Source organism: Tympanuchus pallidicinctus, unplaced genomic scaffold, assembly GCF_026119805.1.
Source record: "Tympanuchus pallidicinctus isolate F22 unplaced genomic scaffold, pur_lepc_1.0 scaffold15, whole genome shotgun sequence".
Lineage (NCBI taxonomy): Eukaryota > Metazoa > Chordata > Aves > Galliformes > Phasianidae > Tympanuchus > Tympanuchus pallidicinctus.
Genome location: NW_026294669.1, coordinates 419,062 through 440,638, shown reverse-complemented (window position 1 = coordinate 440,638; position 21,577 = coordinate 419,062). Strand labels below are relative to the sequence as shown.

Sequence of the window (21,577 nt, the reverse complement as noted above, 5' to 3'; positions counted from 1 at the left end):
GTTCAGGAGCTGATACATATGTATGGTGTCCCTGCCCTGAGGACAGCAGGAGGGTAAGGAGCACACAAGGGACAGCACTGTTTTAATTCCCTGTGCACATCTGCTGAAGAGTTTGTCAACATGCAGCGGGAGTAAGAGACACAAAACACAACCGTGTTTTAAATGAATACGATCCTGAAGTTATATCACTGTCTATTATCTGCTTAAAAATACAGCACGAGTTTTTCATTGCTTGACAGAGAAAACATACATATCTTCATGTTTTTAAACAAAGGACTCAGTATTCATTTTAACCAGTATTGCTGTATTCATTAGTTGATGATCTCTGTGTGAAAATAAGGCTTAAAAAAACAGAGATATTTTCTAGCGGTCACAGAAGATGAATAAGTTACGAAGCATGTAAATGGCACTGATATCAACAGCTCAGTGGGAAGGGGCTCCCAGCGCCCACCCAGCCGTGCCACCCACCTCCTCAGCGGCAGCAGGAGGTGCAGCAGTTACGGAGGGCAGCGCTGACCAGCACGGGGCACCAGGCCCAGCTCTTGGCCGCCTCGCTTCAGTCTGGCCTTTCCCTGGCACAGCAACGTGCTGTTCCCCCGCATCCTAACGTGATGAACCACTGTGTGTGTGTGATGAAAAGAGCCCTGGGAGAGCGGGGCGCCTCACCGCACCATCTGATGGAAGTCTGCAAGAAACAGAAAGCAAGTTCTCAGACTGCAGAGTCAAATCTCAGAAGCCAGAAAATGCCTGGGTTAAGGTCCATCCCGTACAGTTACAAATGCCTAGTCCTCCCATTACAATTACACGTCACAACCGAATTCCCAGTCATCTTTTTGAGGAACGGAACGAGGCTCCGACTGCATCGTCCCGTGCTTTCGGATCACTCTGCGGTTGCCTTTGCTGCGATTTTCCCGTCCTTCGGCACTGGGACGCAGATTGCAGCAGGCCTCCCTGCCCCAGCGCCGCTTTTGCCACAGCCGCGCTCAGACGCTCCGCGCCCTCCGCCCGCCGCCGATCCCCGGGGCGGAGCGCTGCTACGGCCCGGCAGCCGCTGGCCCGGCGGCACGGCGCTGCTGTGCGGCGCAGCCCTCGCTCTGCGCTCCGGAGCGTTGCTGTGAAAGCGCCCCTCGAAGCGCCGCGTAACGGCGGTCCGTGCGGCTCCGACGCTTTTTGTCGCTACCGCTTCTACTCCCCCAACTCTGTTCTTTGCGGCTCTCGTCAGCCGTGACGCGTTCCTTTTCAGACCTCCCGTACGAACGCTGTGCTGCGTCAGGTGCGACCGCGGTTCTCACCCCTCGGGCCGGGCCGTGCGTTCGGAGCATTAGTGCCCGGGCCCGAGCGGCATGAGTGCTTTCAACGCTCCTCACCTAGCCGAGCTCGGTGACATTCGGGCAAGCTGTAGCAAAACACCAGAAAGACATTACGGAATAAAACGTGTTCGAACGACTGAGCATGGGCGCCGCGCGCCCGAATTACGCTTAGGAAACCGAAGGGGCTCCGGGGCCGCTCAGGAGCTTCCGTGCCCGAGCTCCCCCGAAGGTCGCAACGCTCCGGGCTGCACTGCACCCCGCCCCGCCCCGCCCCGCCCCGCCCCGCCCCTCCGCCTGCCGGCAGCGCGCTGCGAGGCCGCCCGCCGGGGCCGCGCCGAGGCGGAACGCGGCCCGCCCCGCCCTGCGGAGCCGCTCCCGTGGAGGGCGGCCGTGGGGTGCGGGGCGGGGACTGCCGCCTGGCGCTGAGCTCATCCCGCCGCCTGCCCGCCTGGCGCCGGCCCGGGCCGCGGAGCCCTCGGGCGAGCAGAGCCGGGCCCGGCGGCGGAGGTGAGCGCGGCGCTCCTCCTCCTCTCCTCCTTCTCCTCCTCCCCGGTGAGGGTCCGCGCGGGGCCGGGCGCGGCGCGAGCGAAAGTTCGGGGCCGGGCGGGGATCCTGAGCCGGGCGGGCGCCGCGAGGCGAGGCCGGGCCTGGGCGCCGCTCGGCTTCCGCCTGCCCCGCACGCCTGCGGGCGGTTCCGTCCCTTCGCGGAGGGCGGCTGGGAGGGAAAGTCCCGCGCTCCGAAAACTTGGGTCTTTCGCCGCTACTTTTCTAACAGCGAAGCGGGAACGAGGCGGCGCCGGGCCGATCCTCGAGCTGCCGCTGACGGCCGAAGTTGCGCGGCGGGCCGGAGCGCGGTGTGAGGGCAGTGCCTGCAGGGCCGGGATCGGCCCTAACGTCGGCAGTACGGATAATGCCGCTCGTGCTTCCAGGCGCGCTCTCCGAAGCTTTCTGAATTCTCGGTGGCGTTATTTAAGGACCGCTCTACCCGAGTAACGCGTACCGGTCGGACGGAGGACGGTGCGGGTCCCCAGCGATCGCTCTCAGCGATGGCTGTAGCCGAGCTCCCCGCTTGTCCCGCACACCCGCTGTGCTGCTGCCCGGCCCCCCGGCGCTGAGGCGGGGCGGCGCTCGGAGCGGTTCGGAGCTGTGCCGCGGGGACGCGGCGGGCGATGCTGTCCGTGGAGCCGGGCGTGCTGCGGGCTTGTGCGGCCGCTGGATGCCGGCGAGAGGCGGCGATGTCCGTACGGGCTGTCGGACTGCCCGGGCCGCCCCAGGGTGCTGCAGGACTGTTCGGCCCTCATTCATTGTTTGCAGAAATCCCGTGTGAGCTCACATTGTTGCTAGCTGCAGCTTGAAAAAAACATCCTGATGGTTATATAATTAAAAGGACCAGGAAATAAGGGAAATCAGTGCAATATCTTGCATCCTGCAGAATTTCCTCCCGTTGCAGTTTGATACGCAGCTGCCAAAAGCTTACCTCCCCTGTTTGTGCTGGTCTGGTGCTGAAGTGATGGGAATATAGTGCTGTGCCATTAAATAATGCTGGTAAACAGAGAAAGCATGGATACGGTTCCTGTGTGCCATTGCTGGCGTGGAGCGCATAGGGCTGCGTTGACATGGGCATGCTGAGATGCTGGCTGTCCTGCTGCCTCACTGCAGCTAACCACTGGAATGTCCGAGTGGCAGTAAATGATATCTGCTGTAGAGCCAAAACATATTTGGTTCTCAGCCAAAGTGCTCGGCTTCCCACAACAGTCCTTAGGAAAAAGGCATTTTGTGTGTCAGACCACAGGCCTGGAGTTGATGCCATAGCAACTTTGTGGTCTGAGCACACACTTCTGGAGACAGCTAAGCAATCTTCGCAGAATTACTGTTTTTCTTCAGCTGAACTTTGTATTGTCATCAGGATTAAATCTCTCTGTGAAGGTGAAGGATGGATCGGCAAGGTTTCAAACTCTGCTGTGTCTGAAGGCATCAGCCCGCTCTGCTGGCTGTTGTAATGACGCTGGTAGACGTGGCTGTAAGTTAGGACGTATAATTGTGGCTCTATGCATAAAGTTTTCCTGTACAGCTGCTGTTCTGACAAAGTTTGGTATTTCAGGTCTTGCCAGAAGCTGGATTGCCATGTCCTGCCGGAAACAGGGAAGGGTCGGCTCTGGGTTCCACATCTGGAAGCTTTGAGGGCTGCGTCAGCGCTGCCTGCGCTGTGTGGGGGCTGTGCAGTTTATTTATCACAAAGCTGTTGCAGTAAAAAAAGGAAAATGCATACAGCCCCACAAATGCACACAGCCTTGTGAATGTTTGTGTACAGGAGGCGGTGCTGTTAGAAAACTGCCTTGTGAATAATAAGAAAAGCACAGTAAAGCATGTGGAGGGGAAAACTGAGCTAGTTGCTCATTAGTGGAAAATATCTGGTGTGTTATCTGATACTAATGCACCAGCTTCCCGTGCTGTCTCTTATTCTTTTAAAATGCATTATTTAGTGTGATTGATCAAAACCTTTAAAATGCAGTATATTTAGCTGATAAGGATGTCAGCATGCTTACCAGAGGTTTGTCCATGTCTAAAACACACTGCAGGGGTCTCGCTGTGCTTGCTGCTCTGTATTTGGCCTCCCTGAGGCCACTGTGTGTGAATGTAATGGCGACAGTCGTGTGGATGGGAACTGCTGCCCACTGTGAGCCAGAGGGCAGATCTTCTGCCATCCAGTGCTGTGCTTCAGCAAAATGCTCTGCCTTTTTCTCCTTACCCTAGCGAATAGTCCTGTTGCTTTTTTCTGCTACTTTCCTCCTTCCAGCTTCATAAATGGACTAACCCTGTGGAGTGTGCCTTGTGGTTATTGTAGGCTTCTGTCCTGTCTAGCTACTACACAACTGTGCGAGCTTCTTTCTCTTTCATCCTTTCCAAATCTGCATCTGGAAGCACACACTGTGTAGATAATAGAAATGGAATGGCTCCAACTTTGTAATGTCCTATTTCTCTGATACCCTTGTAGGGGTTTTGTTTCTTCTCCTCCACTCGCTGACAAGAGGCCTACTGAGCCATAGGCTCCTTCCATAGAGCGCTTTGGAACCGGAACATTATGTTTTGCAGTACTTGGTCTTCCTGTGTGATGTGTGGAGGTGCTCCTGTGCCAAAGTGGTGTTTGTAAGAGTGGATGCAGAAGGCCAAGTGATGCCAAGTACCTTTTACAGCTTTTTCTCCGCTGCTAGGAGAGTAACTGACTGGCAGCAGTTGCTGGAATGTTTTATTTCTGTGGTAGTGGCATCTCCAAGTTTTATTTCCTTTGTTTTGTCTTCTCCATCTGGGTTAATATTCCCTAACTGGGATGTGGGTGATGTGCTCTGCGGTGCAGCCGGGTTCCTCACAGTGCCTGATGCATGGCAGGTCACTGCTGCAGAGCTCAGTGAGCAGTTTGCTTTGCTGCACAGACTACAGTGCCTTCAGCTCCGGATTCTAACAAGGCCTTAAGCACAGATCAGCTCAGCAGTGTCAGTATGCAACCGGTTTGCATTGATGTTAGCAGAAATTCAAATGTCTTTGAGGTCAAGTCAAGAGCTCCTACGTGCATCTTGGTGTTGAAGTCGGCAGCAGGGCTCAGCAAGTCATTGTGTACATCTGCTCTTCATTTAATTTCTCTTTTTTAATTTGATCTAGAGTTAGGATGAGACTTGAAAATTTTCAATTACATCTGGAGGGTATGAAATTGGAAAGCTAAGTGCAACTTCTGGTTCTGGTTATCGTAAATACCCTTAGAACAGAAGTACCAAGCTACAGATACATATTTTAAATCTTTCTGTGCAGTTTTTATCAGCCTCCTAAGCTTCATGGTGCTGTGTTAAAGTTAGGACTTGTGCATTATCAATATAGATGTGGATTGCCATGTTCTACATCTCTAAAACACAGTAGTAGTAGAAAATTATCTGCAGCCTACAGAGCTGTTGCAGTGTCACTTTGCCTGCAGTAGCTTGTCCTCTGATTAGCAGCTGAATTGCTCAAATTCAGCTTTTTTCTAAAAATTAGGCATCCTACTGCAGCATGGCAGGAATTAAGCTATCAAAGAACAGTGCCAGGTGAGCAGGAGCGCAGGGCTGGAGCAGGGACCTGCAGGTGGGCACCTGGAGCCCTGTGGTGCGTGGGGACACAGCTGAGGGCAGCAGCACTGGTGTAGAATCTCCTTCACTTCAGAGTGTTTCTTCCTGTTCCCTCCTACCTGTGTGTTCTCCCTGTCTTGCTCAGTAATATTCAAGAATTTGCATGTTTGTAACCAAATCGAAAGACTTCACTAGCAGTCTTTCAGGCTTGACCAGAGCTGCTGATGTGGTTATTCCTCCAGCGCAGGTAGCAAGGTGTTCTTGGCTGCATTGAGAAGCCTTGGCTTGTCGTTGAACTTCTGGCTACTGCTGTGAAGGCCATTTGTTTTTACACATATTCATACAATTGGCAAGTGTCACTAAACACAGCATGGTTGGGCTGGAAGGGACCCCTCAGCCCAGCCCTGCTGTGGGCTGGCTGCCCCCCCCAGCTCCGGCTGCCCCCCAGCTCCGGCTGCCCAGGGCCCATCCATGGCCTGGGGCACCTCCAGGGACAGGACGCCTCAGCTCTGGGCAGCATTACTGGGCCTCGCTGCCTGCCAGGTATAGAATTTCCTCCTCACGTCTGACCTAAATCTCCCCTCTTTCAGTTAAAGACACTCCCCTTGTCCTGTCACAATCTGCCCGTGTACAAGATTGATTTCTCTCCTGTTCATAAGCTCCCCTCAAGCACTGGAAGGGCACAGTGCTCATGTTATCTGTACGTAGCAGCATACAAGGTGCCAGAAATGTGCAGGGTGACAAGGTGAGCGTCTGCTCCTTGTTTGCTGCGTGTTTTAAGTATTTGGTAATTAATAGTTCTAAAAATGAATGTGCCTGTTGAATGGCCGCTGCACTGTGTCCAGGTTGTGTGTATTGCCTGATTTGCTGTGGTTGTGTTTTTTGGAGGAGGAGAACAGAGGGGTGCTAATTAACAACAACCGAAAAAAAAAAGGTAAATGAAGACTTGATCTTAGTCTTGGTTAAATTTAGATCCAGCAGGAGAAAAGCTGCAACTTGTTAGCAGCACAGGAAACGCCCTGACAGAAGTGTTTGATGTGTGTGTAAATGTGAGCAGCAGCTCCATGGCTGCCATTGGGCTGGAGGAGCTCTGTTTGCCTCACAGCACTTTGCTTCTTTAAATACAGTCCGAGCTTCTGCTGGAACTTTGCTGCCATGTACTTAATTGTATTAATTATTAAATATCTGTGATGTGTCAAAAGCTGGTAGTTATGAGCCAAATTCAGAGCTGTTGCACTCAGAACAGAACAGCAGGAGTGCTTTAATTACTGGAATAGACAGAGACTGGGTTAAACATCTCTAAAACAAGCTTTGTTTGATCTGGAAAAATGCAAGAATTTGGGTAAAGACTGCTTCTCTTTTCCAGGGACATATGAGTCGAGGAAGGCAGCCCATTTCTTTCTTTAATAGCTGTCCTTTTCTCTGGATTTCCATTTCTGCCCAGGCTTTAACAAGTTAGGATTTGAACAGTATAAACATAAGAATAGACAGAAGTAGAATATAACCTTTGATTTCTGAAATTTAAGTAAGAGAAGCTGCTGGAGAGTCTGGCTGTGGATAGGTCCTTTTGTTTTGGTATAAGTGTTTGGTTGTTTTTGTTTTGGACAGTAATAACAAAACATAAAATATTCCTAATGCAGCTCCGGAGGGGACTGTTCTGTGGTTTGCATCAGAAATGCCTTTGAGTTGAATTGATCGTTAATGTGCTTCAAGGTCTGTTCTGCGCTGGCTGGATTCCCACTGACATCAAAAAGGGGTTTTTTTTGTTTTTTTTGTTTTTTTTTTTTGCTTTAGCAGGGACAGAGTTTCTGGATTTTCCTGCAGTATTTGCCAGAAACTGAAAATATCAAGAAAAAAGAGAGAAATGTCCTGGTCACAATCTGTAAGCATGATTTTGCTATGATGGAGTAAAATCTTAGCACTGTCCAACTAGCAGTATAGACTCCTCGTGTGCATGAAGGACTTGTCTTGAAAAGTTGCAGAAACAATTAAAAGGCATCAGGGAAAAGATTTCCTTTCCTCAATGAAGTTAAACATGGTAGAAGTGGAATGGAGGAGACACGTGCCTTCCAGTATGAAGTCAGAAAGTAATGCTTGACTGGAGAATTCCTTGATGCACGTAAAGCTGCAGGGTGGCAGTGCTGGTGTGTGCAGCTGCACTTTGCTCTGTTTGTGCTACTTGTGTTCTGTAAGTTTGCAGCAAGTCAGTCAGTGGGTGATGGTACGCTTCATGAAAGTAAATCTACACTCATTTGGTGCAACCAGATATATTTTGAAACTTTAGGAAGATTAACAAGCTAATATTTTATTTTTCCTGATGAAAATTCTGCACTTTTTCTCTAAAAGACAGTCTGAAAGGAGGGCAAGGGCGGGCAGTAAGAGATTTTGTTCTGCTGGAGTCGGCAGCACTGTGAGGGGCTGCACCAGAGGATTTCAGAAGGATTTCTTAGGAGGGGTTTTGTTGCTGTGTGGCACAGAGGCTCTCCCAGGCTGCTGCTCCTCTGCTGCACACCGTGCCGCTGCAGTGCACACCAGGAACGGGCTCCTGAGAGCTCCCTGTGTCGGTGGGGCATCTGTGCAGCTGCTGTGCTCCGCAGTGTCTCTGTCTGCCTCTGAGCAATCTAACCATGTCCTGCTATCTGCTACAAATCACATTCTTCCTATGTTTTTTTTCCCCTCCTATTTTCACCAGGAAAAAAAATTGCTTTCCTCCTAGTGAGCCTGGCTTGGTCAAGGGAGAGCTTTAAACAGTCCCTTTCCTTTCCTTCAAAGTTCTGAGCTAAGTGCATTCTTGTTAATTTCAGTCTCTTGCTCTTGCATCTTTTCACTCTGTAAATCAGTGAACTCAGTTCATCAGATTGCAGTGGGACTTGCAAGCATTCCATCTGCTGGCGAAGGTGAAGCCTCATGTGCTGTCTTGGCAAACTTTTGAAGATCTGGGTAGATCGAAGGGGGTAATGAATAATTGATGTTTAAAGGATACAGTGTGTGTTGGTAAATTCTGGTTTTGAGGATTTCAGTTATTTTTGTTTTTTTGGACACTTGCCTGTGGAGGAAATGCTTTCTGACATGGGAATTAGAGGCTCTCAGTGGTGCTCGGCTGCTTAATTGCTGAAAGCAGCAGAGCAAGTGTAAAATTTAATAAATACAGGCTTGCCAGGTATTCTGTAGTTTTGGTAAGAGCATGTATGATCTTGTCTGTACCAGACTGTTACTGCAGAATAATGTGGAGTGTGAATGTGAAGCACTTTTTACCTTGTATAGACAAGCCTTTAATTTTTCTTCAAGAACAAAGTGGGAGGTTGTACATATCTTCTTGTCCCTCTTCTGAACCCTGTCACAGACTTGCTGCTGGCAAGGAGTGATACCCAAAGCATTTATGCAGCTTGTGAGTGTTCTCATTGATTTCATGCAGTCACAGCTCAACTGGGTTGGGAGGGACCCCAGAGCCCCCCACCAGCCCCATCCCTGCCCTGGGCTGGCTGCCCCCCATCAATCCGTGAGCTGGGGCACCCGCAGCTCTGGGCAGCGGTGCCAGGGCCTCACTGCCCTCTGGAGAAAGAACTTTTTCCTCGCATTGGACCTAAGTCACCAGAAGTTGGGGTTAAAACCGACCTAAGTTAGTTTAAAACCGTTCCCTGTGTCCTATCACTGCACTCTGTGTGAGAAGTCCCTCTCCTGTCTTCCTGCAGCCCCTTGAGCACTGGAAGGCTGCAGTGAGTTCTCTCTGGATCCTTCTCTCTTGCAGGCTGAACGCTCCTGGTCCCGCAGGCTGTCTCTGTGGCAGAGGTGCTGCAGAGCTCCCTCCCGGCAGTCAGTGCCACTTCATAGATCTGCTTGCATGAAGGGAGTGCTGGCAAGAAAGCCTCCAACCCTCTGCTAAATCCGTGTCCATCTTTTGTGACAGGAACTGCTTATCAGATGTGTTCAAACAGGGCTTGTTTTTAACAATGTAACATGTGCTCTTCATGCTACTTAATTGTACATTCAAATGGTAAGTGCTTCAGTTGAGAATGAACTGAAAAAATATGGATGTTGGTATTTCCTTGTAGCTCACGCTGTACAGGAATGTCTGAGGCTTGCTCATTGAAGAGCATGATCAAGCAACTAAAACCAGAAAGTTTGCATTTTGCAGGAGACAGAAGGCATCCCAGTATGTGAGGCAGGAAGCAGGGAAGGGAATATTTCTGTTTTGCTGCATTCCTATGGTGAGATTTCAGGAGATAGCTGAGCCAATCCAACAGTGTGTTCCGATTCAAAGGTGTGGTTCTTCCTTCTGTACCTGCCATGGGATCCTTGTGCTGCTGTTTTTCTCGTGTTTTTAGGGTCACTTTGTAGTTGTCTTGCCTAATTATTTTAAGCGTTCGTTAACAGATCCAGTAAGGCAGTTGTGTTCTCTGAAATAAATGTCTGAATTTCTAAGGTTCTCAGGTTTCTAAGATTTCCTTGTGTGGCTTGCTCTGTTTGAGCAAGGGGCCGGACCAGATGACATCCAGAGGTCCCTTACAACTGCATCCATACTGTGATTTAGTGAGCATTGGTAGTTTTGGCCATTATACATATTTCAAGCTGTTATTGCGTGGTACCACTTATCATCTGATCTCAGCTATAAGATGTAACTCTAATGAAGAAACAAATCTCAAAGCAAATCTCAAGCATAGAGATCATTGCAAACTTGGAAAGTAGGTCTGGTAATGAAAAGCTGTCTTTTCTGGGCTCTGAACGTGACAGAAACTTGGACAGTGTTGGCTTGTCTATGGCTAGGGTTTTCAGAGGGCTGTCCTGCAGTATCTGGTCAGCATGGCTGAGCTGCAGTCCCCCCTCCCACGTGGCACTCCTGGGGCCGGAGGCTGCCCAGAAGCTGTGTGCCTTCATCGGCAGGCCTGCAGTGTGGAGGGCTGTGCCAACAGAGCAGCTGTCTGGTGCTTTGCTTCGCTCAGGTGGGGACGGTGGTGCTTCATGAATGCTGTCGGTAATCTTGCTGGCTAATGTCCTTCATGTGTCAGTGGAAGAATCTGCAGCCTTCTCTGTCAGGACTTGTCCTGCGGATGTGGCCGAAGCTCCTGAAGGAGAAGCAGCGCTGGGCAGTGACATCTGGCAGGGAGCAGGTGCTGGCACACTGCTGGTGCCGCAGGATTTTGGCTGGACTCCTTCCTACTGTTGGTGTGAATTTGCTTTTCAGTGGATGGAAAAAAAACCTGAAGAAGCCTTCATTTCTAGATAGTAAGCGTGCATTTTCATGTGATGTCCCTCAGTGCTTTCCTCTGGTTATTGTGCACCTCTAATTGCATGCTGCCAGGTTGCATTAGTGCCAGCTTTGGCTCAGTGCCAGGTGATTCCATACAATACTTGGAAGGAACTTGTTTTCCTTTTCTAAAACGTTCATCAGTCGATCTATTACAAGCCTTTGGAAATAGTGATTTTTGCTTTCATGTAAGCCATGGTGCCACTGTCAGGCAAGATGGGGCAGCTGGCATTTCAGGCATACAAAAACATCCCCTTTTTGAAGTTGTGACTTCAGTCATGCAGCTTGCTTGTGTACAGCCTGCTGGTAGAGTGATGTATCTCGGTCTGAAGCTGCCTAATGCTTTCTGTCTTTGTTGTTATTTGTTATATGTAACTGTAGACGAAAGAAACAAATCCGGAAATCAGCATGTTTGCTGAACCACGTGCTATCTTAATTATTTCAAGAAGAGATGTGTAGAGTTAAATCACTCTGAAGTCAATTTTTTTTATATTGCCAAGAGCACTGTAGTGAGAACAGTGCCCAGGGAGGTTTGCCCAGGGAGGTTGTGGATGCCCCGTCCTTGGACGTGTTCAAGGCCAGGTTGGACGGGGTCCTGGGCAACCTGATCTGAATGTGTTTGTTTGGTGGCCCTGCTGGGCAGGGGGGTTGGAACTACATGATCCTTGAGGTCCCTTCCAACCCGGGTGATTCTGTGATTCTGTGAGAACCTCCTTGGCTTACCAGTGTCAGTGAAATTCTCAACGTGACTCATTTTAGCCAAGTCTAATTTTGATAAAGATAGTTAATGGTGCTCTTCTTTCTTTCTTTCTTTTTCAGTTTAAATGAACTTAGTTGATGGCCTTTGTACTGAAAAAGAACAAAAGTCACATGTTAGTGTTTGAAAGTGATTGCTTTGCGAGTTCTGAGTTACAGATGCACATCTTAAATACGAAAAGACTCCATGCTGGTACCGCAGGTGTATACCCAGATAGGTTTCTCCCTAACAAAGATATTAATTCTCTTCACGTGGCATAGTTTGTTTCCTCCCCTTGAGTTTTAAAGCAGTTGAAACAGAGAAACAAATAAAGTACTGTTTATGTGAGCTGTATTGTAAACACCACAATAAACAAGCAGAGGGCTGTTCGCCTGTCTCAGCGGCGGTAGTTTGTTTGTTAAGCATATGGATCTTAATGATTTTTAGTATGCCTAGAAAAGTTCAAGTCGTTAGCAAAAATATCATTGTGTGGGCTTTGTAGTCATCTTAGTAGTGACGTGAGGAAAATGCAGCCCTTGCCTACTTATCATGGTGCGGCTGGAGAGCTTTGCCATCCTTTCTGGGAATGCTGAGTAGAAATTGTATGACTTCAACAAAATTCAATTATGGGTAAGCTGATTCTGTCCTGGATAGTTACAGTAGCACCTCTGTTGTACGCTGTCTGACAAGGAAGCACTGACCGCCTTGAAGGAATGTCCTCTATCAAAAGTTGTAAGAATTCATCTGATGTTACGTTGTTTTGCTCTCTGCTAAATTGGCTCCTTCCTCCTATGGAGGAGAGTATAAAATTGCATATTGTCTGCAGATGACTGCATGCAGAGCTACTGGAGACAGCTGTATGAGTTTTGAAGGGTGAGGAATCCAAAAGCCAGGCAGTGCTTCGGTATCAGCTGGTAGGGTTGTGTTGCCATGCAGATATGAAATGGAATGTCATTGGGCTGGACGTGAGATGGAAACCTGACTCCTGCCTGGTGCTGCAGCACAAAGACGAGAGTCCCCTGGTCAGAAGGTGTTAGAGCCCTTTGTACGTCCTACTTGAGATTATTAGACTTGATGTGTGGCCAGTCAGCCTGATAATGGTAAAGTTTGTAGCCTGTCCAATAGTAATACTTTCCTGCAAAAGATACATTACTTTCGGTTATTGCCTCTTAATTGTAATTATATTTGTTAACCTCTAGATTGATTTCTTGGGCATTAACAGTACTTGTAGTCTTTTTTTTTCTTTTTTTTGTTTTAGAAATTGAGGAACGCAGGTCTCTTTTAACAGCATTACTGAAAGCTGCATGATGCTGGATGGTCAAGGGAGTCAGCTGACGTGCTGGGGTCAAGAAGTAATATAGATACTGATAATAGATCTGTCCCCGTTTCTACTTTGCTCAATCAGTTTTATGGATTATGAAACAATGTCTGTGGAGGAGGCAGGTTTAACTGATGCCATGTTGAGGGCTGAAGGAAGAGGACTTTGCCGACTAAGCTGTTTGAACTGCAGGCTCTATAGTGTAAGATGATTGCATTCTGCATTGCGTTTACTTTTGGCTGCTTGAAGTGAATGGCTGTGTTGTTTTACGAGCAGCTTGTTGATGTTCATCTGGAAATGAGGGCTGTATCTAGGGCAGCTGAGAAACTGGAGACACTTGTTATTTCCACGCTCCTAATATTCCATACTTTCTAGATGAAATGGTGCTGTCACCGTGTAAGTATGTAACTGCTGAGGAAAATAAGACCCAATTAGGATGAGTTGGGTCAAGATTTTGGTTAGCAAGATTTTTGTCTTCCGTTCATTTTCTGTAAACTGTTCAAGCTGAAATGGCAGCTTCTGACCTATTTTTCATCTAATTTTAGGTTTTTGATTTTCTACTGACATATTGTGTGCTGGGTGTCTCTTCTGCCAGCAGGGGAGTGATGAATTCTTTCTTGCCTGATGTTTTGACCCTTTCATAATAGATTTAAAAGTGGCAGCTTTGTCGCACTTTCCATATTTGACATAGTGGGACAGAGAAAGATGGGATAAAAGTCACTATTATGGCCGTAGGGGGAAAAAAAAAAGTAAAAACCAGTGATTGCGTTTATTTCATTTATTTGCTAATTCCTGCCCTAATGCAAACTGTGTGTGCCAGCCATGGTTCCTAGGACTGCTGGCTGGGATTCTTATGTGTTTCTTCAAGACTTATTAACCTTGTGACCTTATTTCTGTCTGGAATACCTCTTCAAATAGTGGCTTTCCGCTGAGGGGAGGGCCAATTTTTTTTTTGTTTTATCTCTAAATTTTCTTGAAGCGAGTTTTATTGCTGAAGGCGAGCAGCAGGGAGTCTTCCTCTGCTCCATCCTTCATTAGCTTGTTTTCTCCAGGCACACACACCTTCTGTCCCTGAAGCAAGAACTTATTTTAGCGCATGATCTGTGTATGCTGATCCATGTCTTGGAAAGTTGGAGGAAAGGAAAGGAAATTCATTAAATCTAGAAATAAAAGGCAGTGGAATGGTAGAGAGGGTAATATAACTTGTGTGGAATGTAAAGATATGGTGTAAGGGAGAAAACAGCCCTGATGACAGTGAATTAGTCTAAATGAGATGAATGAAGTGTGATTCGTCTTGCAAATAACAGGACCCAGGAGGTAAGGTTCCGAAAGGCTAGATAGCTAGGATACATTTGATGAATTAGGACAAGTAGCATCATGTTTTCAGTCTTAACTGAAGAAAGAGGAAATTCTATAGGAAACTGTACATTTGTACATCACTACAGTCTTGGTATTTTCTCTGGAGAGACTTGACTGTGGGAAAAGAAGGGGAAAAACAAACTTCATCTACAACTACTCCATGGTCAGATAGATTTTCATGTGTGGAAAAACAGCTGTGAAACTTCAAGTTTGTGTCTCCCCTCTTTTGGAAGTATGTTATCCCCAAGATAAATGAGTCATCCAGAGGTTCATCAGCATCACTGTTGAATCATTCAGGTTAGTTTAAACAGATGCTTACAACACTGGAAGTTAAGATTTCATGCTCTGTTAGTACTCTTAGTCTGCTTTAGTGCAAGATGGTTTCTTCACTGATCCGGTAAATGGAATTTCTGCAGTACCTGGCACCTGACTGAGAATTTTTGGACAACTATCAAGCAAAGACAGACAGTATTATCCCCTGAAGCACATTCTGTGGGAACACTGGCCAAAATGATCAGCAGTAGGATAAAAGAGATTAGCAGAAAGCAGAGCTACTGCAGGATGGGATAGGTGTGCCTGCGAAATCTAGGAAGTTGAATCTAAAACCAGACTGGTGGGAAACAGGCACTGCAAATGCACATTGTAATAGCTAACATGATAGTGAGGAGATTTTCCATGCTTCCTCATCTGGCCGTCTCTGATCACCTCTCATGTTGCTTAACATCACTTGCAAGAGGATCTGTTCCATGACCTTCCCAGACACAGGAGGCTCACCAGCCTGCAGTTCCCTGGCTCTCCTTTTCTCCCTTTCTGAAAAATGGCAGTAATGTTTCCCATTTTCCACTCACCAGGGATTTTGCCTGACAGCCATGACTTCTTCAAATATGATGGAGAGTGGCTGCCTTTTTGTTTCTGCATATCAGCCTTTTTGTTTAGGACTCTGGGATGCATGTTGTCTGGCCCCATGGACTTGCACACATTCAGTCTCATCAGGCATACTGTGACATGCTCTTTGCTTACAGTGTGAGTGATTTTGCTCCCCCAGCCCCTGCCTCAAGATTCAGCTACGTTAGAGGTTTGAGAAGCCTGAATGCCAATGAAGATTGAGGCAAAGAACTCACTGAGAAGCTCTGCATTCCCACTGTCTTCTGTAGGGAGTTCTCCCTTCTCATTTTTTCAGAGCGGCTACACACTCCTTAGCCCTTCTCTTCTGACTAATGTACCCATAGAGTCCCTTATTATTTTTCACGTTCATTGCCAGGTTCAGTTCCATCTGGACTTTGGCTTTCCTGATTCCATCTCTGCATGTTTGGGCTGCATCTCTGTATTCTTTCTGGGATGCACATTCCTGCTTCTACTGCCTGCAGATGCCCTTCTTGTCCCTCAGTTTGACCTGCAGGTCCTTGCTCAGCCATGTTGCTTTCCAGCCTCCTCTGCTTGATTTCTTGTGCTGGGAGACAGAGAGCTCTTGTGCTGTCAGAAAGGCATCCTTAGAGAGTTGCCAGCTCTGTTCTGCCCCTAAGGACTGCTTCCCAGGGCATCTCACCCAGTGGTTTCTTAAACAGCCAGAAGTTTGCCCTCCTGAAGTTCAGGGTCCTGACTCTAGTCTTCATCAGGCCCAGATTCCTAGAGATCATGAACTGTGATTCTGTGAACTCAAACAAGGCGTGTTTGCTAAAGGCCAGAGTGTCTCCAATCTTAATTTCTTTAATGAGCTGCTCTGCATTGGTGAGCTCCAAGTCCAGCAACACTTTCCCTGGACAGGGAAGTTATTCTCAGTGTGCTCCAGGAATCTCCTGGTTGAAATCCCACCCCAATCAGGATGAAAGCCTGTAAGCCTGATGCTTCTTACAGCTGAAATGTTTTTGCATTAATTTACACACTTGTTCTTAGTAATCATCTTACTGGTCAAGTATCACCTGTTAAAACTGCCTGCTTTCTTCTTAATGGGAGCTCTTCTCAGCTCTGTATCAGGGCAAAGTCAAGACTTTAAGCATAGCAGTGTTTGTTGTTTTGTTGTTTGTTTGTTTTTTGCGAAGTATTCTTCTTCTGACCTAGATATGTTGTTTTTCTTGTTTGAAAAGTGTGGTGTACAGAGAATGCTTGAAAGTTTTCTGCAGGCTTTTATTAAAAACACAGCATAGGAGCTATGAAATGGAAAATGAAATGATAAGTCCTGCATTTTGAATGTCAGTTCCGACATCCAAGTTACATGCTTCCCATGTAGTTGCTTGTTACCTATTAAAATTTGAGTCTTGTGTTCAGAATGTGTGCCTTTTCCACAGTTACTGATGACATGCTGTTAAATCCACCTCATGACTCCTTATAAAAGCTCACTAAAGATAATTCATTTCAGACTCTGCGATGCAGTCTTTGAAGCCTTATTGGAGAACTACTAGACTTTCATTAAATGGTTTGCTTATGCTCACCTAGGTTTGTGGGTTATATAAAGGGATCTGTATGTTTATTGGAAAAACATGTTGGATTCAACTAGTTGTTAACTGTGTTGACGTGGTCTTGGGGATGCCCAAATACTGAACTAACACTGGTTGCAATACTGAAAATATTACGTTGACCACAGAGAAGTTGGAACTTCCAGGCAGGGACTACACAGCTTGGGGTAAGTTTTATTCATCCCTTAGGATCTGCTGTCACATTTGGGAAACATTATTTACTTGTCAAAGAGAAGATGAGTTAAGGCAAGAAATCAGTAGTTCCATAGATGCATATTTACTTTTCAACAGCTTAGAAATATGAAATATATACAAAGAATGACATCACCTTTTAGTGAGAGAATTAATTGTTCTTCCATTTCTTCTTAGACTTTATCATCACTGTAAAAATAAAGGGGAGGTCTGCTAATCTGCATAGAATCCTAGAATGGCCTGGGTTGCAAAAGACCACAATGCTCACCCAGTTCCAACCCCCTGCTGTGTGCAGGTCACCAACCAGCAGCCCAGGCTGCCCAGAGCCACATCCAGCCTGGCCTTGAATGCCTGCAGGGATGGGGCATCCACAGCCTCCTTGGGCAACCTGTGCCAGTGCATCACCACCCTCTGTGTGGAAAAATTTCCTTCTAATATTCAACCTAAACCTCCCCTGTCTTAGTTTAAAGCCATTCTTCCTTGTCTTATCAACCTGTGTAAACAGTCATTCCCCCTCCTGTTTATATGCTCCTTTCAAGTACTTGAATGGAGTGAATGGTTTGCGTCGTTTCTTTACAAAAGGAACCCAAAGAAAATTTTGTTAGATTATAAGCCTGAAGGAATTCTAAATGCCAGTTAGACTCTGTTAGAATATATAAAACTAGCTTTAGTTTCATGTGAAATTGCCCTTAGAAGAAAAGATCATGTACACTGCACGATGAACAAAAATATGGAACTCTGACCCTTTTTGAGATCAGAATTGATGAGCTTGGTGAGCATGGATAACTGTGAATAGGTGAGAATTGAAAGAAATCGGAGCTGAAGTACCGAACATTCTGCATAGGAATGATGGAAGCAGTTGGTGGAAGGGGATTGAAACATACATAAGCAGTATTTGTGCTTATTTTTTAGTTAAAAGGAGAAATGGGAGAATACCGGAGACATTTTGCTGCTGTGGTTTAATATAGTGATGAAATGAGTTACCAGCCCTATCTTGTAGCCCTTCAACTAGAATACTGTTATTAAGAGCTACTTTGATTATCCTTCTCTAAAGAAAGAATACTGGCATACAGTTATGTCAAACGTAAAATACTGTGTAGCAGAATTTCTCTTTCATTAGTCTACATTCAGTTGTCTACAAATTAAAAATAATGAAAGTTTAAAAAGCAGCTCACAGGCAACACATTAATTTCTGGGCAGATGGACTGTGCTGGTGTGGCTGTAAAGCCTCCAGCACCTGTGGGTCCAGCAGTTCTGTCTGTCTGCTGAACAAGGCCCACTTGTATTAATGTTAATGCCATCGTGTCTTGCCTCATTCTACGATGAACTGCATTCTGTGCCATATTTTAGAAGCCATGAGCTTGCCAAGGTTAGATGGGAATTTTTTGATACCTATATCTAACCACATTAGGCAGTTTGTGCTGCCAGGTTAAACATGCGCTTCCAGTTTTATGACGTAAACCATTAAAACGGGGTATCAGCAGTTAGAGCTTAATAGTTTTCAAGGTGCTTATATCTTTTTTAGCATGTAACAAGAATTTAAGGTGTTGCAGCTTTGCAGGACAAGACAGTGAAGTTTGTATTAGAAGTTCTATGTTGGAATTCCAGGAGGTGCAGAAAAGTGTAAGTAAAAACAGCTTCACTGTTACTTAATATTTTGCAGTGTTCAGGCCATCTATTTTTATGTTAATGATTGGCAATGTTTTGCTCATAAGCTGCCCTGAAAGTGTTCTTCTTTCCAGTTGTCAGGTAGGATGGAAGAAAGAAAGGCTGAGGGCCTCCCTTCTTTTTAGGGGCCGAGTATGTAGAAATACACGTGTATGTCAACATGGTTATATTCCTAGTTTGCGCCAATGATTCCTTTTTTGTATGCTTTCATCATTAATCTAGTCCAAACTTCGCTCTCCATTTGCTTTTGTTGTAATTGTTGTTTTGTTTTTGGTTTCTTTTCCACACCTGCAGCCATTATTCTCTCAAACCACCAGCTGTTGATGATCACGGTGGGCTTCGGTGTTTGTAAAGCCGGGGTTGTGAGTCGTAGGCAAAAAGCCGCCCAGCAGGCAGCGCCGCGCGCTCGCAGCCGAGGCCGACTGCAGCGGGGCTGCGCGGGGGGGGGGTCCGTCCCCTCTGCCCTGCCCTCGAGAGGCCCTCGGGAGCGCTGCGTCCGCACGGGGCCCGGAGCGAAGAAACGGGGCTGTGGGAGCCCGTCCGGAGCGGGGCCGCCATGACGATGAGAGGCTGCGGCGCCTCTGCCGTGGAGACGGGCCGATGGGAGCCGGGGCAGTGCGGCCTGGAGGAGGCTCTGCGGACACCTTGCTCTGCAGCCTTACAGTATGCGAGGGCGGCTTATGAACGGGAGGGAAACGGGCTTTGTGCACAGGCCACTAGCGATAGGACGAGGAGGAGTGGTTTTAAACTGAAAGAAGGAAGATTTAGGTCTGATGGGAGGAGGGCATTCCTTTCCCGGAGGGCGGTGAGGCCGTGGTACTGCCCGGAGCTGAGGTGCCCGTCCCTGGGCAGCTGGAGCTGGGGGGGCAGCTGCCCATGGCAGGGCTGGAGCTGAGGGGTCCCTTCCAACCCAACCGTGCTGTGGTTCTGTGGTGTAATTTCTGTTTTAAAGTAGTGCTGAGGGAACAGAGTGACTATTGCAAAGAGACATCAGCTCAAAGGCTGCACGTGTTTGATGTTTTGTATTTTTTTTTTTAATAAAATGCTTGGTGATTTAGTATGTTGCAAAGTATACTGTGATAAGTATGTAGCTGATGTAAAATAGGCATTCTGTGGTCTTCATATATGTCACATTGTTCTGTTTATTAATGAACGAATTTTCCAAGTGCCACAGAACACGCCAACAGCATACAGCGCTGAACAGTTGTGGAGGAAACATTAAAGATTCAGAGCCAGACAGGAGGTGGGAACACCAAACTGGGGATGCTCCTGCAACTCTAACTATTCTTCCCACTCTTCTACATCTGCATTTTCTTTCTGATTTGAATTTTATGATTGAACACTGCTCTCCACTAAGTGCTTTAAATATACCCGTGAATGCCCAACAGTAAGATTAAAAGCCACATTACTCCTGAGTATAGTTACATCGATTGTGACCTACTATAATGAGTTGAGAAAGTTTTCATTTTAAAGAGCTGTCCAATGCACATAAAAATGGGTTCCAAAGAGCTTATGACATTCAAACTGCAATGTTAAGGTGAGATTTATGTATCTGGGTTTCCAGAACAAATGAGTGCCCAGTGTGCAAATGCTAAGCATGGGGTCTGCGTGCTTCCAGATTCACACGCACAGTGGCATCTGCAGTCATGTGGTGTGAAGTGACTGGAAGGAATTGAGATGAGCCAGAAAAATGTACTTATTGATTTGAAGTGTTTTGTATTAAAATAGAAAAATCCTTTCTAAAATGTTGTTCAGGAACATGGAAAGAAGTCTGTTGTTTGTCAGGGAAAATATCAACAGTACTCTGGTTGGCTGAGAGGAATGATGTATGTAGCACATATGTATCACAGCTGTGCTGTAGCAGTGCTATGCTTCACTGAGTTGTGTGAGGCCATCAGGGAGGCCTGGTGCAAGTAGCCGACACTGCAGCACATTCTACAGATCATTCTGTAGGTACAGCACGTGGCTTTCTTGGATTGGTGTGCTTGTAGGTGGAAGTTTCTGTTTTGTTTGTGGGCATCATTTCAGTGGTTGCATGGATGGGATGTGATTACATAATGAAAGATCTTAGTACAAAACCAGAACAATTTCTAATTTCCTAATTTATGTATGTAAGGGTTCTTTTTTTTTCCCCCAGTCCATAAATGTGAATATGTTGCTGTTTAAAAAACAACAACAACAACAAAAAGCCAAGAACCCTGGTGTGGTGGGCTGTGTCTATGTCTAGCTTTTCCAGAATAACAGAAGCAAGCAAGGAAGGGAGTTTCTTGATATTGTCTTTAGTTTTTCCTTTTTATGACCTCATGGTTGAACTTCAGGAACTGTTTTCTTATTTAAAAAAAAAAAAATCAGCTGTTGCTCAGGGAAGTGTTGTTAACCATGTTTTTCATCCAGTCTTCCCGGTATTGCCAGACAGATGTGGTGAGTGCTGACACGTGGCCTTTGCCTATAGGACATGGTTGATTCTGAGTCACTGGTGTTGCAAGCACACTGAGTATATAAATAATAAATATGGTCCTACTCTGGGAGTGTTTGGCAAGTTTTCATTTTTTATTGCTGGAAGTTTAAAGGTCTGAGAGTACAACAGAACTTGCTCTACTGTTGTAGTGTCTTTTTTCCTTTATTAGTCCTCAGAAGTTGCCTTGTCCAAGGCACAGATCGTCAAAGTGTGTTTGCTGCCTGCGTGCCTCACAGTTTGTGATGCTGAGGAGTGTAACTGTCAGTGCAGCTTGTTGGAGATGTTAGTCTGCTGCAGGAAAAATAAGCATCTTGCATGCGCATCTGTATGCATTTGGAACTGACTCAGGGATCGATGTATTGAATACAGTGTAGGCTGTGGAAACCTCCTGGATTTCTGATTGGTGGAATCATAGAATCAGTCAGGTTGGAAAAGACCTTCAAGACCACTGAGTCCAACCACAACCCAACCATCCTACCCTAACTTTAACAACCCTCTCTAAATCCCTGGGCACCACATCCAAATGGTTCTTAAACACATCCAGGGCTGGTGACTCAACCACCTCCCTGGGAAGCCCATTGCAGTGCTTAACCACCCTTTCTGTAAAGAAGTGTTTCCTGATATCCATCCTAAACTTACCCTGGGGCAACTTGAGCCTATTTCCCCTCATCCTGTCACCAGTGAGGTGTGCTTCAGGTTGTTTGTAGGAGCTTAAGAACTCTTGTACTGATTTTTCTTTTTTCT

The 21,577-nt window shown here is 46.7% G+C and overlaps 1 protein-coding gene and 1 long non-coding RNA gene across 6 annotated transcripts in view; one reads left to right on the top strand and one right to left on the bottom strand.

The window, feature by feature from the left end:
• Window positions 1-65: 65 nt before the first annotated feature.
• Window positions 66-1,539, bottom strand: LOC128077176 (uncharacterized). Its single transcript, XR_008204868.1, has 2 exons — window positions 1,368-1,539; window positions 66-685 (listed from the first exon to the last, which is right to left on the bottom strand). It is a non-coding gene; the product is annotated as an uncharacterized LOC128077176 (long non-coding RNA).
• A 179-nt stretch (window positions 1,540-1,718) lies between these two features.
• The window catches only part of TANC1 (tetratricopeptide repeat, ankyrin repeat and coiled-coil containing 1), a 70,171-nt gene continuing 50,312 nt past the window's right edge, over window positions 1,719-21,577 (top strand). For 2 of the 5 annotated variants that reach the window (XM_052675935.1, XM_052675932.1), the window contains exon 1: window positions 1,719-1,817. The gene's annotated coding sequence lies outside the window, so the exon portion shown is untranslated. Of the gene's footprint in view, window positions 1,863-21,577 lie in introns of all 5 variants that reach the window. The other 3 variants (XM_052675938.1, XM_052675933.1, XM_052675937.1) reach the window with 3 other exon arrangements.